This window comes from Acinonyx jubatus, chromosome B4 (genome assembly GCF_027475565.1).
Source record: "Acinonyx jubatus isolate Ajub_Pintada_27869175 chromosome B4, VMU_Ajub_asm_v1.0, whole genome shotgun sequence".
NCBI classification, from domain to species: Eukaryota; Metazoa; Chordata; class Mammalia; order Carnivora; family Felidae; genus Acinonyx; species Acinonyx jubatus.
Genome location: NC_069387.1, coordinates 42920784 through 42936409, shown reverse-complemented (window position 1 = coordinate 42936409; position 15626 = coordinate 42920784). Strand labels below are relative to the sequence as shown.

Here is a 15626-nt window from a genome sequence, read left to right as displayed (position 1 = left end):
TGTAGTCTTTGCAGTGTTCCACTCACAGAGCCCCCTGCAGAATCTCTTGTAGGGCTGGCTTATTCTTTAGTTTTTGTTTGTCTGGGAAAGTCTTGATCTCTCCTTCTATTCTGAATAACAGCCTTGCTGGATAAAGGAGTCTGCATACCAGATCATAATGCTATGAAACTTGAAACCAATCACAAGGAAAAATTTGGAAGGCCTCCAAATGCATGGAGGTTAAAGAACATCTTACTAAAGAATGAATGGGCCAAAAGGCAATTAAAGAAGAAAGTTTAACATATATGGAAGCAAATGAAATGAAAACACAACAGTCCAAACCCTTTGGGGTGCAGCAAAGACAGTCCTCAAAGGAAAATGCATTGCAATCCAGGCCTAGCTCAAGAAACAAGAAAAATCCCAAATACAAAACTTAACCACACACCTAAAGGAACTAGCAGCAGAACAGCAAAGAAACCCCAAAGCCTGCAGAAGAAGAGAAATAATAACGATTAGAGCAGAAATAAACAATATAGATTAATAAAAAAGACCATGAGAACAAATCAATGACTGTAACAGCTGGTTTTTCTTTTTGAAAAAATAAAAAAACTGATAACCCCCTAGCCAGACTTCTATGAAGTCTGGGAAAAGAGAGAGAACCCAAATAGATAAAATCATGAATGACAGAGGAGAGATCACAACCAGCACCACAGAAATACAAACAGTGATTAGAGAATCCTATGAAAAATTATATGCCAACAAACTGGGCAACCTGGAAGAAATGGACAAATTCCTACACACCTACACACTCCCAAAACTCAAATGGCAAGAAATAGAAAATTTGAACAGACCCATAACCCATAACAGACCAAGTGAAGAAATTGAATGACGGAGCAAAAATCTCCCAACAAATAAGAGTCCCGGGCCAGATGGCTTCCCAGGGGAATCCTACCAGACATTTAAAGCAGAGTTCATACCTATCCTTCTTGAGCTCTTCCAAAAATAGAAATGGAAGGAAAGCTTCTGGGCTCATTCTATGAAACCAGCATTACCTTGATTCCCAAACCAGATAGAGACCCCATAAAAAAGGAGAATTACAGCCCAATATCACTGATGAACATGGATGCAGAAATTCTCAACAAGATACTAGGAAATCAAATTCAACAGCATAATAAAAGAATTTTTCACATGATGAAGCGGGATTCATTCTTGGGCTGCAGGACTGGTTCCATATTTGCAAATCAATCAATGCGATACAACACTTTAATAGAAGAGAGGATAAGAACCATAGGATCCTGTCAATAGATGCAAAAAAAAGCATTTGACAAAACATAGAATCCTTTCTTACTAAAAAAACAAAAGTCGCGATAGAAGGAACATACCTTACATCATAATAGCCATATAGGAAAAGCCCACAGCTCATATCATCTTCAATCGGGAAAAACTGAGACCTTTTCCTTGAGATTAGGAACACGACAGGGATGTGCACTGTCACCACCCTTGTTTAACATAGTTTTGGAAAGTCCTAGCCTCAGCAATCAGACAACAAAATGAAATAAAATGCATCCAGTTTGGCAAAGAAGAAGTCAAACTTTCACTTTCCACAGATGACATGATACTCTACATGGAAAACCCAAAAGACTCCACCAAAAAGCTGCTAGGACCGATACATGAATTCAGCAAAGTTGAAGGATACAAAAGCAATGTACAGAAGTCAGTTGCATTTCTATACACAATTAATGAAGCAGCACAAAGAGCAATCAAGAAATCGATCCCATTTACAATTGCACCAAGAACCATGAGATACCTAGGAATAAACCTAAGCAATGATGTAGAAGATCTATATGCTGAACACTATAGAAAACTTAATGAAAGAAATTGAAGAAGACGCAAAGAAATGGAAAAAACATTCCGTGTTCATGGATTGGAAGCACAAATAGCGTTAAAATGTCAATACTACCAAAGCAATCTACACATTCAATGCAATCCCAATCCAAATTGCACCAGCGTTCTTCTCAGAGCTAGAACAAACAATCCTAAAATGTGTATGGAACCACAAAAGACCCCGAATAGCCAAAGTTATGTTGAAAAAGAAAACCAAAGTGGGAGGCATCACAATCCTGGACTTTAGCCTCTACTACAAAGCTGTAATCACCAAGACAGTATGCTATTGGCACACGAACTGACACACAGACCAATGGAATAGAATAGAGAACCCAGAAATGCACCCACAGAGGTATGGCCAACTAATCTTTGACAAAGCAGGAGAGAGTATCCAATGGAAAAAAGACAGTCTCTTTGGCAAATGGTGTTGGGAGGTTGGGACAGCAACATGCAGAAGAATGAAATTGGACCACTTTCTTACACCACACACAAAAATAACTCAAAATGGATGAAAGACCTAACTGTGATACAGGAAACCATCAAAACCCTAGTGGAGAAAACAGGCAACAACCTGTTTGACCTCAGCCACAGCAACTTCTTTCTTGACACATCTCCAAAGGCAAGGGAAGGAAAAGCAAAAATGAGCTATTGGGACCTCATCAAGATTAAAAGCTTCTGCATTGCAAAAGAAACTATCAACAAAACTAAAAGGCAACTGAAAGAATGGGAAAAGATAATTGCAAGTGAAATATCAGATAAAGGGTTAGCATCCAAAGTATATAAAGAACTTACCAAACTCAACACCTGAAAAACAAATAACCCAGTGAATAAATAGGCAGAAGACATGAATAGACATTTTCCAAAGAAAATATCCAGGTGGCCAACAGACACATGAAAAGATGCTCAGCATCACTCATCATCAAGGAAATACAAACCAAAACCACATTGAGATACCACTTCACACTGGTCAGAGTGGCTGAAATTATCAACTCAGGAAACAACAGATGTTGGCAAGGATGTGAAGAAACGGAAACCCTCTTGCACTGTTGGTGGGAATGTAAACTGGAAAACAGGGTAGAGGTTCCTCAAAAATTCAAAAATAGAATTACCCTATGACCCAGCAAGAGCACTGCTAGGAATTTACCCAAGGAATACAGGAGTGCCGATGCACAGGGGCACATGTACCCCATTGTTTACAGCAGCACTTTCAACAACAGCCAAATCATGGAAAGAACCCAAATGTCCATCAACTGATGAATGGATAATGAAGCTGTGGTATATATATACAATGGGATATAATTCGGCAGTGAGAAAGAATGAAATCCTGCCATTTGCAACAATGTGGATGGAACTGGAGGCTATTATGTTAAGTGAAATAAGTCAGTCAGAGAAAGACAAATATCGTATGTTCCCACTCATATGTGGAACCTCAGAAACTTAACAGAAGACTATGGAGAAAGGGAAGGGGAAGAAATAGTTTCAAACAGAGTAGGAGGCAAACCCATAAGAGTCTCTTAAATACAGAGAACAAACTGACGTTTTTTGGGGGGGAGGGGCAGGGGAGGGGAAAAATGGGTGATGGGCATTGAGGAGGGCACTTGTTGGGATGAGCACTGGGTATTGTATGTAAGCGATGAATCATGGGAATCTACTCCCAAAGTCAAGAGCACACTGTATACACTGTATGTTAGCTAACCTGACAACCAATTATATTTAAATAAATAAATAAATAAATACATACATACATACATACATACATACATACATAAATGCATAAATACATAAATAAAATGAATGGGCAGTGCCTGGGTGGCTCAGTCAGTTAAGCCTCCGACTTCAGCTCAGGTCATGATCCCACAGTTTATTGGTTCGAGCCCCACTTCGGGCTCTGTGCTGACAACTGGAGCCTGGAGCCTGCTTCAGATTCTGTGTCTCCCTCTCTCTCTCCTCCTCCCCTGCTCGTGCTCTGTCTCTCTCTCATTCTCTCTCTCAAAATTAAATAAACATTAAAAAACTAAATAAAAAAATAAAAACGCAAACATTTCAGGGCACCTGTGTGGCCCTAGTCAGTTAAGCGTCTGACTTTGGCTCAGGTCATGATCTCACAGCTCTTGAGTTTGAGCCCCACATTGGTCTGTCTGGATCAGCACAGAGCCTGCTTCAAATCCTCTGTCCCCCTCTCTCTCTGCCCCTCTCTGAGCATGCACTCTCACTCTCTCAAAAATAAACAAACATTTTTTTGAAGGGTAAAATGTGTAAATGTTTCTAGGAAGATATTTGTGGTAAGTATTTCCTGTGCATCAAGGCAACTGGCCTAATTTTGTTCACAGTGGAAATTTCTGAACCTCGAACAGAAATCATTTCTGTGCAGTATCATTTTTTCATTATAATGTTGAAAACATTCTCAGCATTGGCGTAACTCCTTATGAAACGAGCTATAGACAGTGCATGAACAATTTGGAAGAGTTTGTATTTTGCCTTGGGTTAATCGGTAGGTTCAGTTGGTGTTTAGATATCTTTAATTTTTGCAGGATGATCAGCTTATATTAATAATTCCAAGTTTAGTCACACACACACACAAACCATCTACAGTCAAATATAACCATTACCCTGATTTAAAAGTGCAAAACTTATTAGGATATTTTATGAGCTGAACTATACTCCCCTCCCTGCCAAAATATTCATATATTCAAATCCTAGCCCTTGCGTCCCAGTTGTGACTGTTTGGAAAAATGGTCTTTAAAGAAATAATTAAGTTAAAATGAGGCTTTTAGGGTGAGCCTGTTCCCAATATGACTGGTGTCGTTGTCAATAGAGAAGATTAGGATATAGATGCAGGGAGGAGATCACGTGAAGAAATGGAGAAAAGACAGCCATTTCCAACCCAAGGAGAGCGGCCTTAGAAGACATGAACCCTGCTGACATCTTGATCTTGGACATCCAGCTGCCAGAACTAAGCCTTCCGGTCTGTGGCACCTTTTTACTGCAGCCCTAGCAACCAATACGGGCAGTGTTATGCATCTAATCCCCAGTGCAAATACGAAGCATAGGACAATCACAACAAGTGCATCACGCATTCATTCATCCCTTCAGTATGTACGCATGTAGTTATCCTCTGGCATTACAAAACAGTCATGGTTCAAGGGAAAATTTCAATCTAACAGCCAAAACATAGATACTACCATACTGCAAATAAATTATAAACGTGCTTTGCATGCAAACTCTGCAGGCACACAGAAGAAGGCAGCAAGTGTACCTGTTTTCACGGAACACTGAAGTCCTGAGACTTACACAACAACAAGAACAAAACTGCCACTTATGCAGGGCAGCCGGACAGGAATGAGCGAGAAAGCAAAGCAAAGCGATGACAACCCACAGCCAACCGATAAGTTGTTTAGTGGTTAGCATTTATTTCTCTCAGTTCTCTGAAACCATGCCTAACGCTCTTAATATCTTAAAACATTCTCAAAGGCAATAGGTTTAACCGTTTGAATCCGGCAGGAATCATTTTGTTCACAATTCCGTATCTGAAAAAAGCTAGTGAATGGTGCATACAGGTCCATATGTCAATGTTAAATGAGGGGAACGTGAGTGGGGTGATAGTGCTGCACTCTTCACTTCTCTCTCACCTCCCAATACCCCTCTGCATTCTTCCAACAATCGACCATTCTCCAATTCTCTGGGCGGGACTGAAAACACTGTCCTTGCATCTTGAGGATTTTCGGATAAGGTCACCTCTGTTCCCCTGTTTCTCATTACTGAACACCAGGTCAGCAATTTTTTTTTTCTATTGTGGTAATAACACCAAAAATTTACCTTCTTAACCGTTTTTAAGCGTATGGTTCGGTAGTGTCTGTTAACTATATTTGCATTGTGAATCGTTTCATCTTGCAAATCTGCAACTCCACACTCATTAAACAAAGTACTGCCCACCCCACCCCCACCACCACCTCCAGCCACTGGTAACCAAGTGGTCTACTTGCTGTTTCCGTGAACTTTACTACTTTAGATAATTCATATAAGTGAGCCAATACACTATTTGTCTTTTTTGAAACTGGCTTATTTCACTTAACATAACATCCTTAAGATTTACCATACGGTGTTGTACTATGTGCCAGAACGCCCTTCCTTTGCAAGGTTGAATAATATTCTATTGCATGTATATACCATATGTTGAGGTCCTTTCTTTTTTTCTTTCTTTTAATTGAAGTGTAATTAACATACAATGTTATGTTCATTTCAGGACTACCACATATTGATTCAACGATTTCCTACATTAGTTGGTGCTTAACCACGGTTAAGTGTGGTCACCATATAACATTATTACAATATTCTTGACTATATCCCCTATGGTGTACTTTTTGTCTTCATGACTCTTTATTTTATAACTAGAAGTTTATGCCTCTTAATCCCTTTATCTATTTTACCCATTCCCCCACCCATCTTCCCTCTGGCAACCATCAGTTTGTTCTCTGTGTTTAAGAGTGGGTTTTTTTGTGGTTGTTGTTTCTTTTGTTTTTACGAAACAAAAATGGAACATTTATTTATAACTAAAACAAAAGCAAAACAAAACAAAAACAAACAAACAAAAAACTCCAAGCACGTAGAGTGAGAGAAGAAATATAAACACAGTGAGTTCTACCCCACCCTTATTTCTCCAAGCCTCCATGGTCAAATAGAATCTCTGGAGAGAATATCTGGACAACAGAGTTGCAGTCAGTGCTGCCTCTAGTCTGGACTCCTGCTGCGTCTTCGGCCACCTCTCCCCTTGCCCTTGGGTGGACCTTGAACAAAACACCAGTCCACACTGGTGGCGCATAAATGCTGTCCCATAAAATGCTGCCCACTGAGTTCCTCCATAGCAACCTGGGTCTCCTTGAATGTTTCTTACTCAACTAGAATATACCCCTTCAGGTATCCTGTATGCCTGTCCACGTTGAGGTGGATGTTTTTTTATTTCCGCACACTCTCCAAATTTGTCATGGGTGTCTTCTCCGGTGACTTCCTCCTGGACTCCAGTGACAAATAGAATTCAGCCTTCAACAGAGTGCTGTGGTCCAGGTTCATGGCCATCCTGTTCCACACTGTCATAATCCTCCCACATCCGTGCTCCAGACCCTTCTTTGAAGCCAAAGCCATGTCCCTTCCATTTCTTCACCTTTTCTTTCAGTTTGTGGATGCTTTCCTCCCTGTCCTCATCCATGGCAAAATCCTCGCTCCTGGCCTCATGAGGACCCAGTTCTTGAACAGTGTTTTTTTATTCATTTATTTCTTTGTTTTGGTTTTTAGGGCCCACATATGGGTGAAATCTGATGGTATTTGTCTTTCTCTGACTGACTCATTTCACTTAGCATAACACCCTCCAGGACCATCCATGTTGTTGAAAACGGCAAGCCCTCATTCTTTCTTATGGCTGATTAATATCTTTATCCATTCATCTATCCATGGCTACTACTTGGGTTGCTTCCATATCTTGGCTCTTGTAAATGATGCTGCTATAAATGTAGGAAGGTATGTATCTTTTCAAATTAGTGCTTTTGTTTTCTTTGGGTAAATACCCAGTAGTAGGATTACTGGATCGTATGGTATTTCTGTTTTTAATTTTTTGAGGAACCTCTATAAAAAAACCCAGTTGCCCACAGTGGCTGCACCAGTTTACCTTCCCACCCATCTCACAGGAGGTTTTGCTTTTTTTTTTTCCTCTACATCCTCACCAACACTTGCTACTTCTTATCTTTTTGATTCTAACCATTCAAGGTGTCAATGTATCATATGTTCTTTATCCATTCATCTCTCAATGACTCTATGGGTTGCTTCCAACTCTTGGTTATTGTGAGTAGGGTTGTTCTGAACATGATTATGCAAATATCTCTTTGGGCCTCTGCTTTCAATTTTTTTGAATGTATACCCAGAAGTGGGGTTAAGATGTCATATGGTAGTTTCACTTAAAAATTTTAAGGAAGGTGTGATGCAAGCAAAAACACCCTTCGGACAAGCACAGGACCTGACGTGTCTGACAAGATGCAGGGAAGAAAAAGACGGCTGAAGGGGAAATAGATCGTGAGGTGAGGAGTCAACATGGTGGAAAAATAGGGGGACCCGAAGTTTCCTCATCCCTCAAACACAGCAGTATAGAGGCCAGAAGACTTGGAATTCTGGGCATCCAGGCTACAGAGTGACAGAAACATCTCCAGAGGTCCACGGGAACACCTTGGCGGTCCATAGGTGCATGATTAGAAGTTGGGAAAAATAAAATGGGTGGTGTAGGCACAGAGAGGAGGGATCCCCTTCTGTGGAGAGACACAAGGAAGAGAAAGAAAGGCTGCGGAAGTGTAGGATTGTATTTGGACAAGAGAAAAATCATGGAACAGGGAACGGAAAAAAAGAGAGAGAGAGAGAGAAATAACCAATTTCTAACATGATCCAGGGTTGCAGGACTTTCTCCGAACTGGGGCCTGCCATCCTGTACGCGTGCCTATGGGAGAAGAAGGACCAGCTCTGGGATCTGTAGTGAGCTCAGAGATACAGTTGGACAGAGCAGTCCTCTCCCTTAAGTGATCTGGGGAAAAAACATGTAGCCACTCACCAGCCCACTAGCCAGAGGCCCTTTGTCAGCTTGCTGGGTGGAGTGGCACTACCCTGGAACAGGGGCACACAGATCAGGATCCTTTAAGACACTGGGGTTTAGCAATCCCACCAAGCACCTGGGAGGCATGGGAGACTGTGGAGCAGGATAAATGGCCTGATTCATGCCCACGCGGCACTGTGAGGACGGCCTGAACAGAGTGGTCTGGGACACCCGGTCAGGGGAGGAGAACGGGGGTGTCACGATTTTTCTCCCCATCACCAACAAAGTGGGGCTTCAGGGAATGGGACAGAGGGTCCACAGTGGAGGCGGGGCCAACCTACACAAACCACGCCCTACGCCCCTCCTGGTAACTGCATATCTAATGGAGCAAGACTGACCCTCACCCAGCCAGACGGCCCCTCCTCCAGACCAGTGCAGCCACTTGTTCAAAGTCACCATCAGATATTGGTCCAATGGTTTTGCATTTTCTGATTTGACTCTCGGTCAATTCTTTATATATATATGTATATATTTCCTTTTCTTCCTCTTGTTTCTTCCCTTCTCTATTCTAGTTGTGGTTTGTTTAAGCAGACACTTTTGATCTATTGTTTTGCACCACTTCTGTGTCTCCTTCTTTATTTTCCTCTCTCTCTGGATTAAGCCATATAGTTCCTCTAATTCTCTGCCTGGTCAATATGTTTTTTCCTCTTCTCTCTTTCCCCACCCCTGTAATTTCTCTCTTTGTAGGGGATAAGGCTTTTTCTGCCACCTCCCCCCACTTTTTAATTTTTTTTCCAGGGTACTTCAATGAACAAATCAAAGCACGCTTGATGGAAGATCCAAATCACCACTATGAATAGGGAGATAAATCAACCATAGTCACAAAAAGAGAGAGCATGCAACATACTCCAAAAACACCTCCTGAAGAGCCAGGCCCTGGGAAGTGTATGACCCCTTTTAATATAATAGTGCTCACAGCAGCAGGACACATAATAAGCTATTAAAACACATAAGGGACAGAAAACTAGCCAAAATGACAAAACAGAAGAACTTTCCTCAAAAGAAATTACAGGAAGAAATGACAGCAAGAGAATTACTCAGAACAGATATGAACAATATATTTGATCGAGAATGTATAATAATAGTTACAAGATTAATAGCTGGGCTTGAAAAAAGCACAGAAGACATCAGAGAATGTATTGCTACAGAGATCAAGGCACTAAGAGACAGTCACGACAAATTAAGAAATGCTGCAAAGGAGATGCAAAATAAACTACTTGCAGTGACAGCAAGGATGGAGAAGGCAGAGGGGAGAATAAGTGAAAGAGAGGATAAAATTATGGAAAATGATGAAGCTGAGAAAAAACGAGATAAGAAAATACTAAACCACGAGGGGAGAATTAGAGAGTATCATAGGAGTTTTTGTGTCATAGGAGTTTCAGAAGAAGAAGAAGAGAGAGAAAGGGGCAGAAAGGTTACTTGAAATTCTTATCAAATTAAAGCTAACAACTTCCCTAATCTGGGGAAGGAAGCAGACATCCAAGTCAGGAGGCATAGAGAACTCCCTTCAGATGAACAAGAATAGGCCTTCTCCATGGCATATCATAGTGAAACTGGCAAATACCAAGATAAAGAGAGAATTCTAAAAGCAGGTAGGGACAAACAGGCCTCAACCTACAAGGGTAGACACATAAGGCTACTAGCAGACCTGTCCACTGAAATTTGGCAGGCTAGAAGGAAGGGGTAGGAAATAGTCAGTGTGCTGAATAGGAAAAAAATATGCAGCCAAGAATCCTTTATCCATCAAGGGTGTCATTCAGAATAGAAGGAGAGATAAAGGCTTTCCCAGACAAGCAAAAACTAAAGGAGTTCATGACCACTAAACCAGCTTGCAAGAGATCCTAAGGGGGACTCGGTGTGTGGAATGCTGCAAAGACTACCAAGGACCAGAGACATCACCACAAGCATGAAACCTGCAGATAACACAATGACACTAAATCCATATTTCAATAATCACTCAGAATGTAAATGTACTAAACACTTCAATCAAAAGACATAGGGTATCAGAATGGATAAAAAAAAATAAAAAATAAGATCCATCTACATGTTGTCTACTAGAGACTCATTTTAGACCCGAGGACACCTTCAGATTGGAAGTAAGGGGATAGAGAACAATCTATCATGCTACTGGAAGTCAAAGAAAGCTGGAGTAGCCACACTTATATCAGATAAGCTAGATTTTAAACTAAAGACTGTAACAAGAGATGAAGAAGGGCATTATATCATAATTACAGGGTCTATCCATCAAGAAGAGCTAACAATTATAAATGTTTATGTCCCCAACGTGAAAGACTTTAATAACTTTAAGAACTTGAATACTCCACTCACAGAAACTGACAGATCATCCAGGCAGAAAATCAATAAAGAAATAATGGATTAGACCGAAAATTTGACACATACGTTCAGAACTTTTCATCTAAAAGAAACGGAATCACGGGGCCCCTGGGTGGCTCAGTCAGTTAAGTGTCCGACTCCAGCTCAGGTCATGATCTCGCGGTCCGTGAGTTCAAGCCCTGCGTCGGGCTCTGTGCTGACAGCTCAGAGCCTGGAGCCTGTTTCAGATTCTGTGTCTCCCTCTCTCTCTGACCCTCCCCTGTTCATGCTCTGTCTCTCTCTGTCTCAAAAATAAATAAACGTTAAAATAAAAAAAAGAAAAGAAAAGAAAAGAAACAGAATCCACATTCCTCTAGAGTGCACATGGAACATTCTCCAAGACAGATCACAAACTGGATCACAAAACAGCTCTCAATAAATATAAAAGAATTGAGATCATACCATGCATACCAGATCATAATGCTATGAAACTTGAAACCAATCACAAGGAAAAATTTGGAAGGCCTCCAAATGCATGGAGGTTAAAGAACATCTTACTAAAGAATGAATGGGCCAAAAGGCAATTAAAGAAGAAAGTTTAACATATATGGAAGCAAATGAAATGAAAACACAACAGTCCAAACCCTTTGGGGTGCAGCAAAGACAGTCCTCAAAGGAAAATGCATTGCAATCCAGGCCTAGCTCAAGAAACAAGAAAAATCCCAAATACAAAACTTAACCACACACCTAAAGGAACTAGCAGCAGAACAGCAAAGAAACCCCAAAGCCTGCAGAAGAAGAGAAATAATAACGATTAGAGCAGAAATAAACAATATAGATTAATAAAAAAGACCATGAGAACAAATCAATGACTGTAACAGCTGGTTTTTCTTTTTGAAAAAATAAAAAAACTGATAACCCCCTAGCCAGACTTCTATGAAGTCTGGGAAAAGAGAGAGAACCCAAATAGATAAAATCATGAATGACAGAGGAGAGATCACAACCAGCACCACAGAAATACAAACAGTGATTAGAGAATCCTATGAAAAATTATATGCCAACAAACTGGACAACCTGGAAGAAATGGACAAATTCCTACACACCTACACACTCCCAAAACTCAAATGGCAAGAAATAGAAAATTTGAACAGACCCATAACCCATAACAGACCAAGTGAAGAAATTGAATGACGGAGCAAAAATCTCCCAACAAATAAGAGTCCCGGGCCAGATGGCTTCCCAGGGGAATCCTACCAGACATTTAAAGCAGAGTTCATACCTATCCTTCTTGAGCTCTTCCAAAAATAGAAATGGAAGGAAAGCTTCTGGGCTCATTCTATGAAACCAGCATTACCTTGATTCCCAAACCAGATAGAGACCCCATAAAAAAGGAGAATTACAGCCCAATATCACTGATGAACATGGATGCAGAAATTCTCAACAAGATACTAGGAAATCAAATTCAACAGCATAATAAAAGAATTTTTCACATGATGAAGCGGGATTCATTCTTGGGCTGCAGGACTGGTTCCATATTTGCAAATCAATCAATGCGATACAACACTTTAATAGAAGAGAGGATAAGAACCATAGGATCCTGTCAATAGATGCAAAAAAAAGCATTTGACAAAACATAGAATCCTTTCTTACTAAAAAAACAAAAGTCGCGATAGAAGGAACATACCTTACATCATAATAGCCATATAGGAAAAGCCCACAGCTCATATCATCTTCAATCGGGAAAAACTGAGACCTTTTCCTTGAGATTAGGAACACGACAGGGATGTGCACTGTCACCACCCTTGTTTAACATAGTTTTGGAAAGTCCTAGCCTCAGCAATCAGACAACAAAATGAAATAAAATGCATCCAGTTTGGCAAAGAAGAAGTCAAACTTTCACTTTCCACAGATGACATGATACTCTACATGGAAAACCCAAAAGACTCCACCAAAAAGCTGCTAGGACCGATACATGAATTCAGCAAAGTTGAAGGATACAAAAGCAATGTACAGAAGTCAGTTGCATTTCTATACACAATTAATGAAGCAGCACAAAGAGCAATCAAGAAATCGATCCCATTTACAATTGCACCAAGAACCATGAGATACCTAGGAATAAACCTAAGCAATGATGTAGAAGATCTATATGCTGAACACTATAGAAAACTTAATGAAAGAAATTGAAGAAGACGCAAAGAAATGGAAAAACATTCCGTGTTCATGGATTGGAAGCACAAATAGCGTTAAAATGTCAATACTACCAAAGCAATCTACACATTCAATGCAATCCCAATCCAAATTGCACCAGCGTTCTTCTCAGAGCTAGAACAAACAATCCTAAAATGTGTATGGAACCACAAAAGACCCCGAATAGCCAAAGTTATGTTGAAAAAGAAAACCAAAGTGGGAGGCATCACAATCCTGGACTTTAGCCTCTACTACGAAGCTGTAATCACCAAGACAGTATGCTATTGGCACACGAACAGACACACAGACCAATGGAATAGAATAGAGAACCCAGAAATGGACCCACAGAGGTATGGCCAACTAATCTTTGACAAAGCAGGAGAGAGTATCCAATGGAAAAAAGACAGTCTCTTTGGCAAATGGTGTTGGGAGGTTGGGACAGCAACATGCAGAAGAATGAAACTGGACACCTTTCTTACACCATACACAAAAATAACTCAAAATGGATGAAAGACATGTGAGACAGGAAACCATCAAAACCCTAGTGGAGAAAACAGGCAACAACCTGTTTGACCTCAGCCTCAACAACTTCTTTCTTGACACGTCTCCAAAGGCAAGGAAAATAAAAGCAAAATGAACTATTTGGAGCTCATCAGGATAAAAAGCTTCTGCATTGCAAAAGAAACAATCAACAAAACTAAAAGGCAACTGAAAGAATGGGAAAAGATAATTGCAAGTGAAATATCAGATAAAGGGTTAGCATCCAAAGTATATACAGAACTTACCAAACTCAACACCTGAAAAACAAATAACCCAGTGAATAAATAGGCAGAAGACATGAATAGACCTTCGTGGGAATGCAAACTGGTGCAGCCTCTCTGGGAAACAGTATGGAGGTTCCTTAAAAAATTAAAAATAAAATTACTCTACAACCCAGAAATAGCACTGCTAGGAATTTATCAGAGGATACAGGAGTGCTGACGCATAGGGGCACATGAACCCCAATGTTCATAGCAGCACTTTTGACAGTAGCCAGATTATGGAAAGAGCCCAAATGTCCATCAACTGATGAATGGATAAAGAAGATGTGGTTTATATATACAATGGAATGCTACTTGGCTATGAGAAAGAATGGAATCTTGCCATTTACAACACCACAGATGGAACGGGAAGGTATTGTGCTAAGTGAAATAAATCAGTCAGAGAAAGACCAATATCACATGTTTTTGTTCATATGTGGAACTTGAGAAACTTAACAGAAAACCATGGGGGATACAAAGGGGAAAAAAAGATTCAGAGAGTGAGGCAAACCCATAAGAGACTCTTAAACACAGAAAACAAACTGAGGGTTGATTTGGGGGTAGGGGAGAGGGGAAAATGGGTGATGGGCATTGAGGAGGGCACTTGGGATGAGCACTGGCTGCTGTATGTAAGCGATGAATCATGGGAATGTAACCCCAAAACCAAGAGCACACTGTATACACTGTATGTTAGCTAACCTAACAATAAATTATATTATAAATAAGTAAATAAATAAACAAGCAAACAAACAAACTTTTAAGGAACTCTATCTTATTTTACTTAGCAGTTGCACTATTTTACTATTCCAGCAACAATATACAAGCATTCTAATTTCTCCACATTCTTGTCAACACTTGTAATATATATTTTTGTAATGACCATACTAACTGGGCGTGAGGTGATATTTCACACCAAGTAGTATGGTTTTCATTTGTCAAGATGATTAGTGATGTTGATCATCTTTTTTATATGCTCATTGGCCATTTTTACGTCATCTTGGAGAAATGTCTATTCAAGTTTTTTGCTCATTTTTTTAATCAGACTCTTTGATCTTTTTGTTGTTATTATAGATGAGTCATAGAAATTCTTTATATATTCTGCATATTAATCCCTTATTAAATATGATTTGCAAACATTTTCTCCTATTCTGTAAGTTGATTTTTCACTCTGTTGATTGTGTCCTTTGATGCACGAAAGACTTAAAGTTTAATGTAGTGCCCATTTGTCTATCTGTGCTTTAGTTGCCTTTTTTTTTTTGAGTATCATATACAATAAATAATTGTCAAGTTCAATGTTATTAAGATTTTCCTGTATGTTTTCTTCTAGAAGTTTCATAATTTTAGGTATTACATTTACGTTGTTAATGCATTTTGAGTTAATTTTTATATATAATGTAAGATAAAATTCCAACTTTGTTCTTTTGCATGTTGGCAGATACTTCCCAACATCATTTACTGAAGAGACTCTCCCCATTAAGTAGTGTTGGCACCCTTGTTGAAGATAATATGGCCAAAAACATGGAGTTACTTCTGGTTCTTATTCGTTTTTATTTGTTTATTTGCCTGTCTTTATACCAATTTCACACTGTTTTTATTACTGTAGCTTTGTGATATGTTCTGAAATCAGAAGGTATAAGTTCTCCAACTTTGTTCTTCTTTTTCAAGATTGATTTATTTGAAGTTCTTAGGGATTCCATGTGAATTTTAGGATGATTTCTTTATATTCTGAGTAAAAAGTGTTACTGGAATTTTGATAGGAATTGCATTTAATCTGAGTTAAATGTGCAGTATGCACATTTTAATAATATTAAATCGTCCAACCCATGAACATGGGA

General features: G+C 39.7%; 1 pseudogene; it reads right to left on the bottom strand.

Annotated features, from left to right (window-relative positions):
- Positions 1-6579: 6579 nt before the first annotated feature.
- Positions 6580-7087, bottom strand: LOC106987815 (RNA-binding protein 8A-like; annotated as a pseudogene).
- Positions 7088-15626: the final 8539 nt, after the last annotated feature.